The sequence below is a fragment of the Dromaius novaehollandiae genome, chromosome 9, assembly GCF_036370855.1.
Source record: "Dromaius novaehollandiae isolate bDroNov1 chromosome 9, bDroNov1.hap1, whole genome shotgun sequence".
Lineage (NCBI taxonomy): Eukaryota > Metazoa > Chordata > Aves > Casuariiformes > Dromaiidae > Dromaius > Dromaius novaehollandiae.
The window spans coordinates 7190487-7211512 of record NC_088106.1 but is presented as its reverse complement, the minus strand read 5'-3'; the positions used below and the strand labels follow the sequence as shown (position 1 = coordinate 7211512).

Here is a 21026-nt window from a genome sequence, read left to right as displayed (position 1 = left end):
TGTATTTTCACGATGCAAAGGCTTTGGCAGCAGTTCAGTCTTAAGCTATTGCTAGTCCTTATTGCTAGCTCATACCGCTGTGCTCTGCTCTCCTGGTTGTGCTGGTCCAACTGTTTTTTGTATCAGTGCCGTGAATCAGGTCAGGAAATTGATCTGGCTGAAAAACAACATTCCTAAAACTGTTGTTTTTTTCTTTTTTCTTCTTCCAGCCAAATAACTCCATGGTGTGTTTCACAAGGCACAAGAGGCTGTGGCACAACTGCAGGGACAGAGCGCTCCATTACCGAGGCAGGAATGAGCGGAAGGAGAGGACGGCTATACAGTAAGTCAGTATCGCTGCCAAACGCATGCAGTAACATGACTTAGAGCCATATCTCATGCAGATATGCATCATGTTGTATTACACCAAAGAGAGACAATTCTCCTTTAGTTCAAATACAAGGAACTTGTGGGTTTAGAACAGAAAAGGCTGAATTATTTCCTTTCTCTTGCTATGCATTTCTGAGAAACTATAGTGTTCAGCCTGATGACAGCCCTGAAACCCTACCTGGGTGCTAATCCCTTACCTGCTCCTATGGATAATAACTAGTAAGCACAAATGTTGCCTGCAGCATTTTCTGCTGGGAGGTAGCCCAGCTGCTGCAGAACGAAGATACAAACTTGTTGATAATCCAGCAATACTGGGGTTATATTACCAGTCTCGCCCACACCCTGAGTCATGTGCCTGCTGCCTCAGTTCCTTCTTTTTTTTCCTGATGAACACATGCATGCACTCACATGCGTATGTGCACAAACCACGCACTGGGGAGTTCAGGAAAGCTTCCTCCATTTAAGCCTAGATTTACCCAGCCTAAATTCTGCCTCAAGGCATTTTCTGAGATTTAAATGCTTCTGGATGCTGAGATGCAGCTGAAAGAAAACACCGAGCTAGGGATCTCGGTGGCATCTAAACAGGAGGAACCTGGTCATGAGGTCTAGATTTTTGTAGATACATGGTAAGTATAAATAGGTGCTCCCTAGACAGCAAGAGCTGCATACCTTAGCCTACTTCTGTTGTCTTTGCTGCCTCTATCTATTATACCTCCTTTTTTTGAGGAGAACTCTCCTGGTCCCTCTACTGTCTGTTAGCCCTCTACTCTGCTCTGCTCAACTTCTTGCTTGTCCTGATTCTTGGCAATTTCTCCATCCTTCCCCCCCCCCCCCCCCAAAAAAAAATCTCCCTTGTAGATGAAGGGCCAGTCCAACTATAAATCTCTCTTCTGATAGAGTAAATGGTGCAGCTACTTAATGTTAACTCTCTTGTTATATATTTGTGAACCACATTGCAGCTGGTAAGTTGGCGGTGACACCAAATGATAACAGCCTGGTGCCACCACCAGCTGCTCTGAGTTACGGTTTGTGACCCAGCAGGAAAAGTCTCCATATTCCAGTGCTATGAGTCAGTCAGTTCTCATCTGCTGCTGTGGCAGTATAGTACTTCTCCTTCTTCCAGCTTGATATTGGGCTCTTTTCTTGTTATTATGATCCTTAAAGTTCTTATTAAGGTATGTAAAAAAAAATAATATTTTTTTTTAAAAAAAGGCTTTCCACTGAATTTTTAGGAACATTCATTTGCATTTGCTTGCTTTTTCCTGCATGCTGACATACAAATTTCTAGAATACCCAAACAGATCTCAATTCTGAGTGTCTGAGGAGAAGCTGGGCATCCTTCACATTGTATATGGTTCTCTTTCTTCTGCAAATAAAGCTGGGATTCATTCTCCCTCAGGATAAACCCATCTGCAGGTGAAAGCTTTTCAGAACTTGAAACATCTGGGAAAAAGAATCAGGAGTTTCCCTAAACATCTCAAAATCTTCAAAAAGAGTAAAAATAAAGAAAAATCACTGAGAACAGCCAAAAACTTACTTTGAAAGAAAGCCCATGTGGAATGATGGAAATGTTTGGAAGGGAGACTTCCCTAGGGTGAGAAGTGTTGCTTAACTTCAGGACTGTTTGAAATGACCTGTCTGTGCTTCAAGTCCAAATTCAGTTCAGTGTTGTTCACCCATGCAAATTTGTAGCCAATGTCAGTGAAAGCCAGAATACTGACTTCTCTGGAACCATTATTTTTTTTCCGCTTTCCTTTATTTTGGAACTAGTTCAGAATTAGTTGTCTATTTAGAGCTTAAATTATAAATGACTAACAGTGATAAGGGTCATGCTTACTTCTCCAGTAGACATGCTTTTCTGAGCTATTGCCCTCTGTGCATTGCCCTAATGTAAGTTCTTCTTAATGTCCAGTGCTGAGTTATTTATTTATATGCGTCTCAGAGGGGTTTCAGGAATATAGTTGAGGGTGGAATCTGGCTATGTTATTCTGTGCTTTGTTATAATGAGAGAGAGGGAGGGAGAGGGAGAGATGGATTTCTTTTGGTGGTGCCTGTACTGACTGCAGACTAAATCATGTTTTATTTCTTTTTTGGGACCTCTGATTCAATCTTGTTTTGACTTCCCCACTGCTTACCTAAACCATTTTCTGGTGCACTTGAGTAGCCCGATGAGTTCAGTCATTCTTCCCGGAGCACTAAATGTCACAGGTTGGTGTTTTAAAAGAAGCCTTCGAGGAGTCCCTCAGGCACTGGTGGGCTCTCAGGATGCACAGCACAAGCCCAGTCACTTACTCTGTTAGGATTTACAGAAGACAAGGCAAAACTGTAAAGTCAGTGCAATGGGAATGTGGCAAACAGGAGGTATCTCCTTTAATTAGCACACTGAGGATGTGTTGTTTCGTCAACTGATGCAGGCAAGAAACTTCTTTGATGGGCAAGAGTCAGTAGGCTTAGTTATGCAGGCAAAAAAGCGGGGCAAAATGGACTCTCTCTTTTATTTTTTATTATATGGAACCAGAGGCAGAAAGCTTGCTGGAAATAATATTCCCTCCCTGCTCCTGACGCTCGTTTGATAGATGAGCATTCCTATGGAGTGGAGACATCCTCCAGTCCTTTTTCCTGCTTTAGTTTTCAGCTTTTCTGACTGCAGAGGGTTTTTTCACAGTTCAAAAGCCCAAAAGAGAAAAAGGCACATACAAGACAACCTGCTTTTTTACCTTTCTTTCCAAACTCTGCTGGCTGGGTTAATTTTCTATTGGTGTTTATTGTAATATTTTCTCTCAAGTTTTATGGGTCCTAGAGGCCCTCCTACCCATGATATTTCTGAGCTTCTCTATTGGGACAGTTACATGGCAGGTTTGTATATAACCAGAGCAGACTTCTCTGACAGTATTGTGTTCTACCTACTCCAAGGAGCGACATACCCAGATCACTCATATTGTTTAGACTCTCACCGACTTGTTTGGGTGTCCCAACTCAAGGCAAAGCTGCAAACGCAAAGACAGAATTAGCAAAGTTCCTCTTGACCTTCCACTATCTGCAGACAAAGAGGCATGGGTCCATAAACTCAATGTTTAGTTAAAACATAACTGCTGATACTGTTAAGTTCGTAATGAGGAAAATGAAGGAGAGATCAAAAGATTTGCTTTTCGCGGATTTAATTTTCTTCCTCATCTTTGCACTTTGGTCGTAAACACTGCAGTTCCCCCTCTGCCCTCCTGTTCCATATACTGAAGATTAAGTTGGGAAATATTTTTAGAAAAGCCGTGAGTATACAGAAGGGAGTAGTAGACTGTGACCTTCTAGCTGCTTTTGAAATTTTTGAAGGCTACATGGCAAATGTTCTTAGTATTTCCAAATTCTGAGGGAAAAGGAGATTAATAGATTGCTCTTCATTAATTTAAGTGTACAAACTAATTGGCCCCATATATGTTTATTCCGTCTCTCCCTCTCATGCATGCACACACAAAGTAAAGCCAACACGTATATTCCAAGAGCCCTGAGAGATAATGAATCCACAGTATTGCCTCAATAGTTACTGGCATGGAATGAAAAGTAAACAGCAAAACAGGAAAAGGAAGGCTGAATCTAGATTAAACAGATTGCTGCATTCAAGACCGTGCAGTCATCTGGGAACTTAATGAAAAAAGAGTTGAAGAGAAAGTTAAAACAAATAGCATACAGGCCTCTCTTGTATTTTTTTAAAATCCTTCACCAGCTGCGTGGTAAAATGCCTTTAACAAACTAACATGCAGTATAAAACTTCAAAGATACATAAAATTAACCTTTCCTTCACTAAGGTAAACAAACTATCAGGTTATTCCTCATCACTGGAATTCAAATTAGGCCCGTACCATTTGACAGGAGCTGGAATAAGGGTGTCAGAGATACAAAAATGGAGCTTCTTTGTTTCAGTCACAGGGTAAAAATATATTTTTTTCAGGATAAACACACATTACCAATAGAAATTTATGCTGTGTGTATGTAACACATATATGCTGGCTTCAATTATCAGTAAAAAGAGGTGTGCAAAAATGAAGGTGATTTAAAAACCTGGCCTATCACCAAAGCCAGCTAGATCTCTCACAATTTCTATCATTTGAAGCCAGAGTCTCCTGTTGAATACTCTAATCCTCTTTAATCCCGATTTGGATTTGAACCCTAGGTCCTAGCGTAAATCAAATCCAGATCTTAATATGTTCTTTCCAGAACATTTCATACCATAGGATAACCCTATAGAAATAATCTGGCATTACTTCTGTAACAATTTCCAAGGGCTGCAACTAGGAATCTTTCTACTTTCCAGACTGACTTCACAGAGATACATTTTCAGTTTAGGTGATCTAGCCAAAAAATAGGATTCCTAGCCTCCTTCACCACTACTTAAGGTACTTACATTTGGAAAAGTGAAAACTATCTTAGCTTAAAAGTCCTATTGGTACAACCCATCATGTCAACTAACCACTACTTTTCCCTCTCATGGTGCTCTCCTTGATCTTCAAGAGCAATAGAATAAGCAACTTACCAAAAATATTTTTGAGTTCTACCATCACCCCATCAACTGAAAGAACTTTTTGGAGGAAAAAATGCATTGTTTCTTACTGGATAGAAGGAACAGGAATAAACTCTTTTCAAGTAAATTAAACAGAAATGCATCTGCTTTTGCTCTGACACAAACACCTCTAACTAACCCTGCAGACCATTATCACCACAGAGTCTAAAAGCTAGAAGTAAAAGTCTCCTGCTATGCTATCAAAGGCATTGCAGTTAGGCATGTACTGTCTTTCTGAGGGACTGTATAATAGAAGAGACATCTTCCTTAAGTATCCCATGAAGTCTTCTGTTTCAGGCTAGAAAAGATCTTCTCATTTGATTAGCCCAGCCTGAGCTAATGAATCCCACAGGCTCACCTGTAAAGCCTGTGGGAGCCCGTGTTACAACTGAAGTTACTTAAGAGCCAGAGATGGCTCTTCTGAATTCAAATTCAGGTTGCTGTGATCTGGCTTCCTACATTTCCAATGATATTTTAAATAAGCTTGACCAATATTGTGTAGCAAACATTGCTTAACCTGCTTCCAAAATTAGCTGTATTTCAATTTTCAAGAGATAGAGATCTAGATAAAAGTACATGACCTCCAGTTCTTCTGAATGCCAGGTGTTATAACAAAATACAAGGAGAATTTGGAAGGCAATGGTTGTAATTATTTATAGTACTAGCATACATGGATATTAGGAAAAGGGGTGGTTCTTGTCAAAGTCACCACTTCTGTTCTTCTAACAAGCAAGACATTGCTTCTGTGTAGCAAAATCTTTCTTCTGTAAAAGGAGCTCTGACATATCCATCTATATGAGTAGCTGGACTACTGAAAGCCCTTTGTAGCTTAACTATGTAGAGAAGATGCTAATAAAGCAGGAACTGAGATTTTTAAATTGCAGTGGAGTTCTTGGTTACTGTGAAGGTGGAAGAGGACTTTTCCCTACACCAAGAAAGCCCAGACTCCTACATGTAACTTACACAGACTCATATGTAGCCCAGGCTCCATTAAATTGGGTCCTGGTTGGGGTCACTGGCAAGCTAAGGTCAATGCTAGGGCGGTTTGTGCTGTAGCTGTCTGAACGGTATCTGACCTGTGAACAAACAGGAGATTTCTAGTTCTAGTACAGCCAGTATCTTAACCTTCATCTGTGCAAATATTCTCCCGGAAAAGTAGAAAAGATATTTTGAAAAGAATACACATTGTAAGTGGACGTGTTGTGATTCCATCTGTATGAGGTATAGAGACCAAAGGTCATTCCACAGAAATGAAAATGTCCTTGCTGGACGTGAAGCCATGATAACACAGCAGACAGAGGGTTTATATGTAGAAGTCAGACAGTGGCTCCTTGGTTGCTATCATTTCATTTTTTTACAGATTCTAGGTACAGGTATCATAGAAACAGTATTAAGACACTAGAAGTCTAAGCTATAATGCTCATCTCTGTCTTTCTAACCTTAGAGATTATTCCTCATGCTCCACTGAGAATACAGGGAACTGTGCCTATTTTAGCAGCCATATCAGAGGACGAATTTGCAGCCGATCTTCCCCCAGCTACTGTAGCTGGAGTTACTCCCTCCTGTGCCTGATGGGTTTTCAGCCCCCAGTCCATGGATCCTCCTGCCCCCTCCACCCCGGAAATGCTTAAAGACCCGAAAATTTAGAACCAGGCGATTTCTCTTTGTGCTCCCTGCCGAGCGCTCAGCTGCAATCCCCGCACCCAGTGGAATGCAGGTGGCAGATAGCAGCCTGCAATTACTTCAAGGACTGCAAATAGAGGGAAAAAGTACTCAAAGAGATGAAATCCTGGTCCAAATGAAATCAGAAAGAATTTAGCTGTTTACGTGAATGGAGCCAGGATTACCCCTCTAGCCAAGATGATAAGACCTCAAAGTTTATCTATACATTTACTCTTGTTTTCTGCCAGCAATAAACACAGTAAAACGTAAGATAAAGAAGTATCAAAGGAGCTGACTGTGCTACAAGGGATGTTTTTCCTAGCTGCAGGCCACAAGATTATCTTGCACAAAGCAGTAAGTATGAAAGCCGTTGTGCAAACACTATGTACCATTGTTTATTTTGTCCTATCACAGCTAATCATAACCCTTTCAAAACGCTGACCAGATATTACGGGAAGCACCACACTGTCATTACTGTGGAAGGTAATTGCTGCTAGATTGAGGAGATCACTTAAACCACCTTGGCTATGGTTTATATACATTGTTGTACAACACTTCAAGGCTCATCTCCTCTTAAGAATGAAATTTAATTATGGACAAGATCTGTTCTGCGTATGAACTGTGACATATGCTAAGATCTGACTGTTGTCTACTATGCCGTACATGACACTGTCATAACTTTGTACTCTTCCTCTGTGCTTTGGCAAGGGAGAAAGCCTCTTCCCAAGTGCTGTTGTAAACAGTATTGCCACTGTGCTATATTAGGGTAGGGCTCTGTCAGACAAACTGGTGATGTTAAGGTGTTACTGGCCACAGCTATCTGCCCTGCTTAGGACAAACGCACTTACACTGTTGCAGTAGATGAGGTGTAACCCAGAGGTATCAAACTCAGTGCTCATGAGCTGATATGTGTATGTGCAGCGTCCACTTGTTTGAGGCTTTCTTTGTCTGGGATCATCCCAGATCGCTGTCTGTCATCTAGAAATCCTACAGAAATGGCATTTGACCTCAAATGACCACTGATGATTTACTGTCCTGACAGAACTGTCACATGAGGAAAGGAGACGGAGCTGAGGAAGCCACGGGGATGTCTGCTACCTGGCTGCTGAAGGCTACTGCTTTTTTAGCAGAGTTGGCAGAATACCTGTCTGGACTACACACACATCAAGGTCTGGCATATTAGCTGAAACTGTCAGTAAAAGTGGGTTTGCACTGAGACATTACACTGAACTGGAGCAGCAGGACTTTGGTAAGGGGCAGTTAGCGACCGCAGAGCTGGGAAGGACAGAAGAGCAGCTAGCGGTTTCAATCCATTTTCCTTCCTGCATACAAGGTGGGGCCCTTCAATTCTTTCTGTGCCCCTTTTTTGTAAAGATGCTGACACAGGCACTTCTTTGCTTGTGATTTTTCTCAGGAAAAAATACATTGACAGGTTAGGCTTTTCATAAGATTTCCTCATATCAGGAGATTTAACCCATATTAAATTTGTGTTTTGTATTCTGATTTCTGCTTGTTGCAAATAGCCCTGAGAAGAAAGCTCCCAGGCACAGATACACCAGAGGCTAAAAGGGCGTTAGCTTTCCTGGTCCTAATGGACATGACGTGTTGCAGAGTTCATCCTTCCCGTCATGTGGCCTGACACAACGGGAAGAGAAAGAGAGAGAATTACGCAGCTCTGCATTCTCCTGGGGCGCTCTCCCATGGACACAGCGCACCGGACACAGCCTGTGTGTCAGGAGACTCCCGTTCTGCTTCCCTTCTTCTCACAGTGAATAATCTCCTGTAATCAAATGCACCAGTAACATAAAGGTGAATCAGATATCCTCAGTCATTTAATGCCCCGAGATCTGCACCTGGAAATGTACTGCAAGTTGAGGACTATTGTTGTCAGCTTCCCCTGACTTTGGTAGGTTCGAGATCAGGAGGAGCCAAGCCCATGGAAGCAGGGTCATTCCTCAGCTCTTGCTCTTTTTGCTGAAACGGTTACTGCCCTTGTTTTTATGGTTACCAAGACAGGCATCGATGTATAAATCAGCGCACTTCAGTCTTGCTGAGTCTGCTAGACAAACTCGCACAGTCCCAGCAGAGGTGTGAACTTCCCCAATTAATCTTAATGAAGTGTTAACTTCAAAGCTGAGCTGTAGCCATTTATAGGTTAACAGAACCTTAGAGGAAAAACACCCGCCCAGCTTGACTTGCTAGAAAATAGCTCCAAGGGGACAGGGAGAGGATTGGTCAAATTTGGTGGCTATTCCCGGATCTGGAAAAAGTCCCACTTCACTGACAGCCTTTGCTTGTGCACCACTTCCATTGCAGCTGCATTGTTAAGAGACTACAGGGTCAGGCAGCCAGACTGGAAAAATTGTACAGTGAATGCATGCTAAAAATATCACTGGAATGGAGCAGATGGAGCAAGATAAGGAGGCCTGGACGATAAAGGCTAAGAGGAGCTGTGTAAACTTATAGAGCCCAGTGATGACCTTGCTCATGCCATCCTTTATTTTATTGATGCTAGTGAAATGTCAGAGCCAAATTCAACTTCTGAGCCCAGATTTAATCTACATATTTTCAGAGTCCTTAGCTACCCAGTTGATGACTCTAGGATGCAGATCTGTTATCCTGAAAACAAAGCGTATGCTTCAAACTGGTCTGTAGATGATGCTTATGGAATTACTATTACATTTTTACTAGCATCACTTTCAGCTATGGTTGCGTTAGTGCATTTGAATGTGTGTATCCATATTGTGAACCCAAAATACAAGTCTCTGGGAACAAGTCCTTCATTTGGAGGAGTCTTACAACATTGTTTTCCTGATACAATGACATTAAAGTGGAGCCTCTGCAAGGAAATCTTCCTTGACATGTTTCTACCTGAGTTTTCCTGCTCGAGGTATATGATTTGCAGCCAAGAAGCCCACCTAAGAATTGGGGAGGGAAGATGTGGCCTGTGGAATGAGGTCTAATCTTGGATCCAATCAGTATGTATTGACTTCCTATTTTCAACTTAAAGTGATTGATCTTTTTCCTCATTTATACCCTCTGAAAATAGACTGAATGCATTGAACTGGTGCAGCTTTAGGGACTGTATAAACAGACTGGCAGAACCCTCCCTGGAGGGTTTCCAGGGATGTATCCCCAGCTCAGATTTGCGTGACTTTTGCATTCAGGTGCTCCGACAAGTGAAAACAGAGGTGCCTCATTCTTAACTGTCAAAGGCAATAGAAAAAAAGCATCACTCATTTGAAACAGTTGATCTATCCCCCAAAGGCAAAGTTGCTATGCAGAGCAATGCAGGTTTGCATTCCAGATATAAGAACTTTAACATAAAAAAGGAAGATTCTTCCTGGCACTTTATTACAAGCTCCCTTGAAGACCTCTGACTCAGCTGATTACTAACTGCCAGAACATGCCCACATTTGCCAGTGTAAGCTTCTAAAATATAAAAATGGAAAGAAAAAGATTAATTATTCCTATTTTGAGAAGCTCAAAAGTAAATGGCTGTGTTGCTGTGGATGCTGGGTTTTGTTTATAGTACCCTTTTTTTCCGCGTTATTAGCTACTATTAACTAACAAAAAGCAGGAGTTCACTGCTAGCTTTGCATCATGATGTCTATCTGAACTCCCCTCTGCCCTCACCATGCAGCTATTGGTAACGATGGGGCACCACATTTGCAAAATTGTAGTTTATGACTAAAAGATGGGTGCTGGTCGCGTGCTGCAGAGTGTCTAGTGAACAGTAACAGTACTTCACATCCCTGGGATTTTCTTCTGAGTACCTCAAAGGCAACTATGCTCATCAGGGCCAGGAAGCAGTTATTTTCCCATCGCAAAGTGATTTCATGCTAGCAGTTACAGTGCATTCTCCTTTCTCTGAAACATGTCGCATTAGGCGAGGCAGACCAGTAATCTGAGCTTGGTAACAGTGGTCAGGTAAAGCCGATAGTAGAGTGAAGCTGGGGAAGGGCGAGAGGACACACTCCTTTTGGCACTCGCGAGTCACCCAGTGCTGGCGATAGGAAGCAGTTATTTCACATACACAGTTATAACATGACTGGGGGGAGAGGGTCTCTCAGCAGACTCAAGCTGTTAGATCTATTGAGCTGTTGTGACACTTCGCTCTCCATCATGAAACCTAATTCACAGCTGCCAATAAGTTTTCTCTTTCCTGACTTAAGGAGGCTCTATTTTTTCATTACGATAGGAATGCTAGCGGCTGTTTGCTGTGAAATGCAAGCGGCACAGGCTGGCGGCGAGCTCGGTGCTGCTGGGAGGCTGTGCTGCTTCTCCCCAGGCTCGGCTAACAGGAAAGCTCTGCTCGCGATTCCTTGGCCAGGAACACGTTGCAGATTGCTAATCCAGTTCCCGTCGCCTCCTTCCCAGGACGTGTGTTCGGGTGGGACAGTTCAGGCTGCACAGAGTCGTTCTTAATCCTTTAGGGACCGGCTGCTACAAAAGCTAAGCCTTCAGCAGCACCCAGTACAGTAATAATGTCTACGTTTTTCAGTAAGATCCAACTTGAAAATCTGGCTGTGCTCGGTTCTCCCAAGACTGACCTTGATGTGTATATGGGAACACAGTGGAATAGCTGTGCTTGGGCTTGTCAGATACAGCCTATACATTTCTGCTTTTTAATTGCATACCCCATATGCTCTTCATTTAGAGGATTTTGCACAGACCAGAAACTAATTACTAGGAGAAATAATGACTCTAGGTTTTACAGGTTAACAATTAAGGTTTAAAACTTCACACCATTTCTTCTCTCAATTGTTACCATTTACATAGTAACAGCAGAAAGAAACAATGCGCCTCACAACAAAAAAAATCCTATTGAATGGGAAAAAAACAAGTGCTTCCCTAAAGGCTGCTCTGCAGGCCTGCCAAGACACTTACAAATAAGGTATGTTGTTGTATTTTTCTTCACAATCCGATTTGCATGGTGATAGAGCTTGCAATAGTTTAAATTCAGACCAACGAATATACTCTGTCTGTTTAAATACCAAATCACTAAGGCCACAGCAGCACAAATTCTTAGGTGTCCCTCATCTCCTAGTAAACTCAGTACTAATGAACAAAGTGGCATGAGTGCACATGCTTGTGCCTACGTGCGCTTGTGTATGTATATATGGAATAACAAAGTAAACTATGACTCCTCCGTCTGAAAAGAGATGACAGAGGGGGGAATACAGTAGGTCTGCACTGCCAGGTGTCACGCAGAAGGTGAATAAGAACTGACTGCTCGCACTCTGTTTCACTTCAAGAGCTAATGGGTATCAGATGAAGCTAACAGATACCAGGTTCAAAACAAACAACGAAGATGTGGTTCTTCATATCATTTAATTATGCTGTGGAATTCCTTGCCACAGGATGCTAAAGATTTACATGGGTTCAAGGGAAGACTGGGCAAGTTCAAGGAAGGGATATCCATTGACGATTATTAAATATAAAGTCACTGGCTCTGGTTCACTGAGCTATAAATGGTTGGAGGTTGAGGGAGTATTTGGGGGAAATATTACTTCTCCGTCAGCATATGCCTGCTTGACTCGACTCTAACACTCCTCCATGAATGTCTGCTTTTGACTACTGCTGGAGAGCAGGATATGGGGGGAGAGGGATCTTGGTCTTTTCTCATGTGATATTTTCAGGTATCACGTAAATCCATGTCTGAGCATATGCTTTATATGCTTTAACAGCTTTGTGGCAACGTGGAGCATCAGCCTCACCAACTATTTCAACTGGAGGGACAGGGTTGTGATGATACCGTTCATATTTAAGTAGATCAGGATCAAGTCCTGAAGATGAAGACTGAGATGAACAGATCAATCGATTGCAATAGTAGTACCTGAGGACAGGCCTACCCCCTAAGCAGCATTTTGCACAGGTCTAAATATTCATGTTTTTGAGATCCAGTACAGGACTAATGCCATGGCTTAAGTTGGGCCTTGCTGTATTAACCTCTTTCTGAACAGAGTAAGTTCCCAGAGACCCAATATATCTTTCACTTTTGGCTCCCACTGAAATGTTTCGGTTTTTAGTAAAATAAAATAGTAAAAAGAAAATAAAAACCAAAATAGTGATCTATTTTAACATGTAGATTCATGGAAAAGATCTGTTGGAGTTGCCTGTTACAATTACAGTATACATAATATACTAACGCTTTTCAGCCTTTCATAGTGTGGCCTTGATTTTAACAGACTATGGAAAGGCAGAGAAGTGCTAATGTGAATCATGGACAATCATGTGAATCACTTCCCCTTGCAACTCTGATCACACAGCATACTCTGGCAGGCACAACGATAACATTTATGGAAAAATAATGGCAATTATATCATTAATGTGTTAAGCTGCTGAAAATAAGACCACCACCACACGCTATTCATCCCCTCTCTGTGGACCACTAATGATATATTTACTAAGGTTGCCAAGCCATAGGAACATACAGCCCTGTAATTAATAGCTTGAGTCATTCAAATGAAAATTTTCTACACTGAAATTCTATAACTCTAATTAAGGAAAACTATACTTGCTACATATTTTTTGTAGTATTATTGTTTTGCTTATTACCTTTGTTATAGTACTGTTTACAAGACTTGTAAGTGGTAAATGAAATAATGAGAGTACTAATTGCAAAAAAGGAAAAGTTTTCGGACCTGAATTCGTAGGTCAATATCACACACCACGGATCAAAATAAGAAAGTAAGTCCTTTTCCCTTTTCCTACTGATGCAGCACCAAATTCAGTTCTTAATTAAAAGCACAGTTGCCATAATCACAGTGCAGGGTGTTGAGACTTTTGTTCTATTATTAGGCTGGGTAAACAAAGTGCAAAGAAGGATCTGAGGACTTCGAGTGTCAGCATTCAAAGAAACGCCTGGGTTTCTGTCGTACTCAGCAGAAACGGATGATGATCATGACACTGTAAGAAAATGGATTTGGCTCATCAAATCCGGCACTTCATCTCCATTATGAAAAGTCTCTCCGTTAGAATGAGAAAGAAAAAATGGGGAGCAATGGACTGCAAGTGACAAACTGCAGAGGCAGGAGTGACAGCGAGTCGAAAACGCACCGCAGAAGACAGCACTGTATTAGCAGCTCTCTCTCTCTGTTGGAAGTGGCAATGCCAATGGCTAGCTAGAAATGGAAGACTAGTGTGGACAGAAAGAGAAAGGACCTGAACTGCTACCCACGATCTCATCTGCAGCCAAAGCAAGAATTTAATTTGTATCTTTAAATAGTCAGTCCCGTTACTTCAGAGTGATTTGCTGTTCTCAGTGCTTTTCGTTTCAGTCTGATGTTAAATTTCCATAGGAAAAGCATTGTACCTCTGCAGACAATAAACCCCATGAAGCTGTGGCAATAAATGAGCACGGAATGGAATAGCTCTCATTCAACAGCTTCCCGTTGGCTGCATTACCACCTTTCTCGATTATTGCCGCTTCCTCCCCAGCCTGCCTCAGTTCCTGGAAGAACACAGTAAAATGCACCCGAGGCGGTTTAGCACTCAGCTCGTTCCCACTAACTCACTCTAGCAGACTTGAACATCCTGACCTTACTTCCTAATTCTGCACCATACTCTCTGCATGTGAAAAAAAAAGAAAAATATTGTATTATTTTAATCTACTATTAGATATTAATAATTTTGTTATTATCCTAGTTATTTTTATCAGTGACACATTATGTCCAGACATCTTTGCAGGGGACGTTGCTGAAGATAGACATGGTGAGTTAGTGGACAAGGGTGCTATAGTGCATTGTCTGTGCAGTTACTGATGATGAGACTATAAAGATACCTTCTCACACACATCATATTGTATCTTGCTTTGTGTCCAAGCTTACTCTTTCTGTCAATCAATAAACAATAGGTTTATATGCCTTGTAAATGTACCATTTCCACTTTCATTTCCTCTACCACTTCCCATCCAACTCAAAGTCTTCCTTAAGACTCAGGAGATGCATAGACATTCAAAGTATTACTGTCATGTCACACTCAAACAACATATGCCTAAAGTGACTCTGGCTTTCCTAAACTGAGCCTTTTCTAAAGCTGTCCTAATGCAGGCTGTCTTATTTGTATTAATCTTTCAGCTAGCAAGTTCATCAAAGAAGTGACTCCTAATTTCAGCATGATTTAATCTCTGTGTCTTGGACATCTCCAGGGGACTGAGACAAGGTGCACAACCAGTTGGTGTGGCCACTGGCAAACTGACAAATAGTTGTTGGGAACCAGTGTAAGAGGTGGGCAGCAATCGCAGGCAGGACTGGAGGTGCCCGGCAGCTCCATCAGGGCCTGGGTGGGTTCCCAGCTGGGGGAGTTGGGCAAAAGGAGATTTGGGACAAGGTAGGACGGGAGGGAGCACTAGTTTGGGAAAGGGGAGCTGATAGGGGCTGGCTTGGAGTAGTGGGATTGGATGGGAAGAGATTTGGAGCAAAGTGGGAGGCAGAAGATGAGAAACTGTGAGGGATTTTATGTGGAAGAAGTTCAGGGACATGTAGGTAAATTAAGGCTTGAGTGGAAAGATTTTGGATCGTGGAGAAAGGGCGTAACTGGAGTAGTAGCAGCTTGAGAGGATTTGGTTCAAGGTGGGAAAGAAGGATCCGGACTGGAGAAAGAAATCTTAGAGCTAGTGGCGCTAGGAAGGGCTGGGGATGAAAGGGTCATGCTGGAGTGGGAAGAGCTTTCTGGACAGGAGGGATGACCGGCAGGAAGCTCGGCATTTGGCAAGACAGAGAAGTTCCTGGAGCTGGCGTTTCAGAGGACTCCAGCTCTGCACAGAAATAGGGTGATAACTGGTGACTCTGAAAAGAAGGTGTCAGTGGTACCAGGGGCTTTGCTACTGCCTCTTGCTCAAATGGTCTCTTCATCTTTTCTTCCCTACAGCACCTCTCCAGAGACTACCCTTGATCCTACATCCCCACCTCTGTCCTCTCCTTTGCTCTCAGTAAGTAATGTCGCCCTGCTTACATTAAGTATCTGCTTTATTGAATGGGGTCCTTTTTTCCCTGCATCCAATGCCTGAGTGCTTGTAAGGGAAAGCAAACTTTCTTGCTGACAGGAACAGCCGTACGTTTGCTTTTCAGCTCAGCATGTTGAATGTTGGGTTGTAAAATTTGACATGTTAAATGTTGAATTGTCTTACAACTATTAATAAAGAAAACCTCATTGTTTTTACAAGGTTGTTACCCTGTATTAGATATTATATAAATTAAATACATATAATACATAGTATATATAAATATAAAATGCCATTGGCTTGATTTATCATTTAAATATAGGCCCATCCAGTGAATCAGGTTCAGGAATGGACTTCTTATATTCCTGCTGAGGACCTAGTACTTCTTCCAATATGAAGTCTTTTTATAGCTTAACTGCTACAGAAGCCAGTCTACCGGAGAGCTTGTCAGCTCAGCAGTACTGCTTAAAAGGAGCATCTGACTTTCGTACTCTTTTTGTTCATTTCATTGAACACCAGACAATGTAAAATATCTCAGCTTTAGGCCCCAGTTACATGGTCTTGGCCTTCCATAACACACTTGTTTCACCATAACCTGGGTCAGCTCAAGAATGAATAATATCCTTTACTGATGCATTTGCCAAGAAAAGTAAAATTTGTATCTAGAAGGCTCACTCAAAGAGATTAAGGTGACTATGAAACTTGTCCCCTGCAAATACAGTGTCAGCCCAGCTGCTTCTGCCTTGTATATTCTTGCTGTTTTACAAAGTGACATGAGCACTAATGTCAAAATCTTTGATATTGGTGAGGCAAGAGACAAATGACAGTTTAGCTTTTCTCCCCTCCTAAATCTCAGCTTGAGTTTGTACCCTAGAGAGTTACAGAAGTCATCTGTCGGCTTGTAAAACGGGAGATTTTATGTGGCTGTCAGTCCGAAACTCCACCAAGAAACACACTTTCCTGCCCGAGACTGCACTCCAAACAGCCTAGATGAAGTCAGCCACAGACTTGGTAGCAGTCGATAAAGATAACCATTGGTTTCAGGACACGATGGGCCTAGATCAAGGATCCAAAATCTGGGGAGAGATCGTTTGCAACTGCTCAGCCCCAGCTCTGAGATGCCTGCGGCAGGGCTGTCGTAGATGTGAATAACTGGAATTTGTATCAGGGTGATGATGATGTAATTTGTACAGCTGGGACATCACATGAAAGCCAAAGAAAAATAAGAAACAACACATTCATAAACACAGACACACACACACTATCGGGAAGTTTCACCTCAGGAAATCACTGTGGCTCACTGTTCCTGCCAGCAATGTGTCTGCAAATGTCACCCAGCAGCAATGCCTCACTCCACTAGCAGCCCCAGAAAACAGAGGCAACCAAAACGGTGATGAGAAAGGAATTGCCACATACTTTTGAAACGAGTCAGGGATCGGACCAGTTGGGAGAAAAATTACGCAACAAAATAAACAACTTTTGCCAAGAAAACCAAGGCTGAGGGAGGAAGTTGCCTGTGCCAGTCCTGGTCACCGAGGAGAAAGCTCTGTTTCTCTGGGACAGGACAAGATAGCTGGATTCAATATTTGCTTCTCCTGTTTGTCTACTTCCTTCTCTACTTAACACTTTGGATACCTGTTTTGTCCAGACTGGTGATCATACCAAAGCTTCTCCTCTGAAATGGAATCTGGCTACACACAGGCTGTATGTCTGCGTGAAACAGCTATACTAAATTTTAGCAGGTATATGTGGCAAGGGAAAATGATTTCCTTACTCCAGAGAACCCCCATTTTCTTCTTTGACTTAAGCTAACAGGAGAGCTCTGTTGTCTGTCCTTAGAAGTAAGAGCTCTCTCACCTTTATACTACCGATATAACTGTATAGCATATAACAATACATATAACAATATCGCTATATATATAACAATATAACTATATAACAATACATATAACAATATCGCTATATATATAACAATATAACTATATAGCATATAACTGTATAATAATACAACTATTATTACTATTAAATATTAACTATTACTGTAACTATTAAGACTAACAATTAGAGAAGGACAAATGACAGGCCCAGGAAAACTGGGCCTACTGTCCTACTGTCTGCGAGCACACCTCTGTTGCACATTAAAACAAGAGGATTGGCACTGGGAGACCAAGCGAAAGGGTGCACCTTCAGGTAAAGGTAGCAGAAGACACAGAGGTTCATGGCTGTCTTACTTGAAATAAGAGCCCACAGGGATCCCTCGCTAGAAACGTCCCTTGACTTTCAGCTGCTGGTGTCCTGCTGATGGTGGGACACAAAGTAATATCAGACAACCCAAATTCAAACCTTACTTCATTTTCTGAGGTCTATTCAACCTCCAGTGGCTCTGCTGACATTATTAGCGAATTTGCCAATCACGGTGATAATCACAAGCCTGCTAGGAAATGAAGTCACAAGAGCAACTGGAATAACTTCAGAATAACCTTCAGCAAAACCATTACTGATGTAGGCTGAATTAGAAACAGTGGAAAAATCTGTATCTTGTTACAAGTTGCCACAATATGCAGATTAAAAAAATAACCTGGCTGGTGGTGCCATATGCCACTTCAGGTGGACTGAAGGACGACTTGGCTCAGGAGAGTATTCACAGCGTTTTAACAGGTTAATACTGGCAAGTTTATTTAATACACTGAGCTCAGTTCCTGTTGGCTAATGTTAATGTTGGCACAATTAAGCTGATGAAAACACTGTGCAGACGTCTTCTGGTGATCCGGTCCCTCCCCAACACTTGTAACTATCAGATAATAAACTCTTTTTCCATGGTTGCTCTGGTTGGTGATTCACTGAAGATTACTTACTCTAGTTTCTCCACTTCCTTTTGCAATGTGTCTGGCCTTCTTACCTAACGCCATACTTTCCTCTCAGCCGGTTATTGGCCAGTCAGGAGTTCTCCGGGATTTCTTGCAGCTGATGCGGCGAGCAGGACTGAGCTGGGAGGGCACTAAGCATCGGACTCTCGCGTCCCAGGCTGGGGCCGCGCGGGTTTGGGAAAGCGGAGGACTAAGCTGCAGAGCAGGGGTCAAGACTCCCGGCGGTGACAGCCGGCACACTGCTCATCCCACTGCTTCTTTCATTTGAAATTGTTGCAGGTACTTCGCCTCGCTGGAATTTAGCTTCTTTTAATGCGAGCTTTTTCTCTACACTAGGCTTGCCTTGCTCCTCTGTAGCAGATTCCCTGTCAGTATGCTGTGCACCTGGTTCCCTGTTATTATTTACTAAATGCTATATTGAAACAGGATCCTAAGTTTAAACTCCCACCTTATTTAAATCCCTGTTTAGAATTATCAGAGTAAATCATAATTTTCCTACTGGAGGTTAATTAATTCTTGTCCATTGTTTTTGCTTCTAACAGCTAAGTTTTGCTGTCTGGTTTTAATCTCGCACTTCCTTTTAATTATGCTCACCTTGCCCTATAATCATTGCTAGGGTAAAGTAGAAAAATGAGAGGTAGATGTGGGAAAACCGATGGGTTTTAAAGGTGTCTGTTCAATGTGCAGGCAGAGCGATTTCAGAAAAGCAGCCCCTAGGACGATTACTGCTTGCAAGATCCAGAAGGCAAGAGCCAAACCTTTGCTCGCTGAAGAGTCACGGCTTCACATGGTAGGAAAACACTTTTAATTCCCTTGGCAGCAACCTCTAGCATCACTATGAAGGGCAGAACAGATTTTAGCTTCTCTGCTTTCCCCCACACCTGCTCTTTTGCAGCTCAGGAAGAAGGTCTGAGATTCTGGAGCATTTCAGCACGTTAGCTTTCTGTTCTGCAAAGGCCTGTATCCATGGGGTGGAGGGCAGGCTATAAAACGACATGTTGGAAGCAGTTTTAGTCCCCTGGCTGTGTCTGGACTGAGGAACGTGGGTTTCACAGCGTTCAGACGGCTCCTCAGCCTGGGTGTGTTGTCTGCTCAGTGCCCAGGTTCCAGGCTTTTCTCTGTATTTTCGCTTTTAAGAGAAGGAAATCTGTATGTGTGGGCCAGATGGGGGTCACTATGTTGTTTATTCAGATTCTAGGTCAGGATATCAAGGAGCAAGGCCTAGGAACATCTGGTGGTACGCACAGCTCATCTGAAGCATCACCTGGTAGAAGTCCCCATTGCCGGTGTGGGAAGAGGCCCTTGATGTGATCTGCAGAAACCTGGCTGCTCCTGTTGTCCTGACTTTTCTCTTATTTTAGCTGTTAGAGCATATTAAATAAGCATTTTCCCAGTGTTTCTCTCCCATGCAAGCTTCTGCTGTAGTTGCCATAGGGATGGCCTGTGACTGCGCCTGGCAAGGATCTCAAGGCCATCTCTCTGGTGATGTGATGTCTGCTGTCAGTGAGTGAAAGGCCCTACTCATTTGCATTTCACAGCTCCAGTGATGTTGATTGCCAGCATCAGAGCAGATTAAAAGAATGATTTGTTTTACTTAATTTATTTTTTTTTCCTGCAGGCCAGTTGCAATTCTATTTTATATTCTCTTCTGATAGAAGTCAACATGAATCAAGCCTAGGAACTCATCATCTGAGGCAAAGAATATGCTGTTGACCTTATCTCCAATCTTGAGATGTCATATAGATTTTCAAGATGCATAAAGCCTAAGGAATTGATCTGTGCATGCAGGGGATCAGTGGTCAACTGCTTACTTCAAAAGTCATTTTTGCAGAATGGCATTAGTCATTTACATGCAACAGAAAATGAGGAAAGTAGCCTTTCTTGTGCTTTATTGCTTTAGTTTGCAAAAGAGCATGTTGACAATATTGTTCTGAATTAAAAGATGTTCTGAGCCCAAGATGTGATAAACATGATACTCAAAGAAGAGAATAAAGGCAGTATTTGAAGGAGTGTCCAGACTATGTGTGATTCCTTCCACCCGCTGGGTAGGGAGTAGAGCTGCCTTCCGTTTTTTGTCCACCCTGAGCAATTTAAGACATGCCTAAACTACAGGACCAGCAGTGCTTCCTGCTTGTGGATTACACCCAAGCATGCAACTTTCCACTCTCTTCCCCTGTATTTTGGTTTCTATGGGAAGGAAGTGGAGGCATATTACTCTCCATCCAGGTTTCCAGCTGAGCAAGACTGCAGGAAAGATCTGTAAAGAACATTTCCCACAGTCTACGCGTTACCAGGATGAGCACTGCCCTGTCTTTCTGAGAACAGACTTGTCTTCATTTCTCTGTCATTCCTGCTGGTCTTATTCCTTCTGTTCCCCTTGTGTCTTTTAATTGCTTCCCTATTCCATTGCTACCCTTGCTTTTTCCTCTCCTCCATCTCACCTCACCTCCTGCCCCGTCCTCCTTCTTCCCTTGGTCTCCTGTGGCCTTTCCGTTGCTCATATGGGTGAAATTTCCTACCTGAATAGGGGTGGTCCTGCCAGCTAGGTAGGAAGGAGCGATAGAGAATAAATGGATGCACAAACAGGCGAAAGCTGCATTGCACGGTGCAGGAGAAACACGGTGCTGCA

The 21026-nt window shown here is 42.5% G+C and overlaps 1 long non-coding RNA gene across 7 annotated transcripts; it reads left to right on the top strand.

The window, feature by feature from the left end:
* The first annotated feature begins 214 nt into the window (after window positions 1–214).
* Window positions 215–20407, top strand: LOC135329153 (uncharacterized). Of its 7 annotated transcripts, none has more exons than XR_010390447.1 (5): window positions 215–322; window positions 15458–15518; window positions 18453–18676; window positions 19085–19187; window positions 20016–20407. It is a non-coding gene; the product is annotated as an uncharacterized LOC135329153 (long non-coding RNA). The 7 variants fall into 7 exon arrangements; XR_010390446.1 differs by having other exon boundaries at window positions 19589–20407; XR_010390444.1 differs by adding an exon at window positions 13388–14814 and having other exon boundaries at window positions 19085–20407.
* The last annotated feature ends 619 nt before the right edge of the window (window positions 20408–21026 follow it).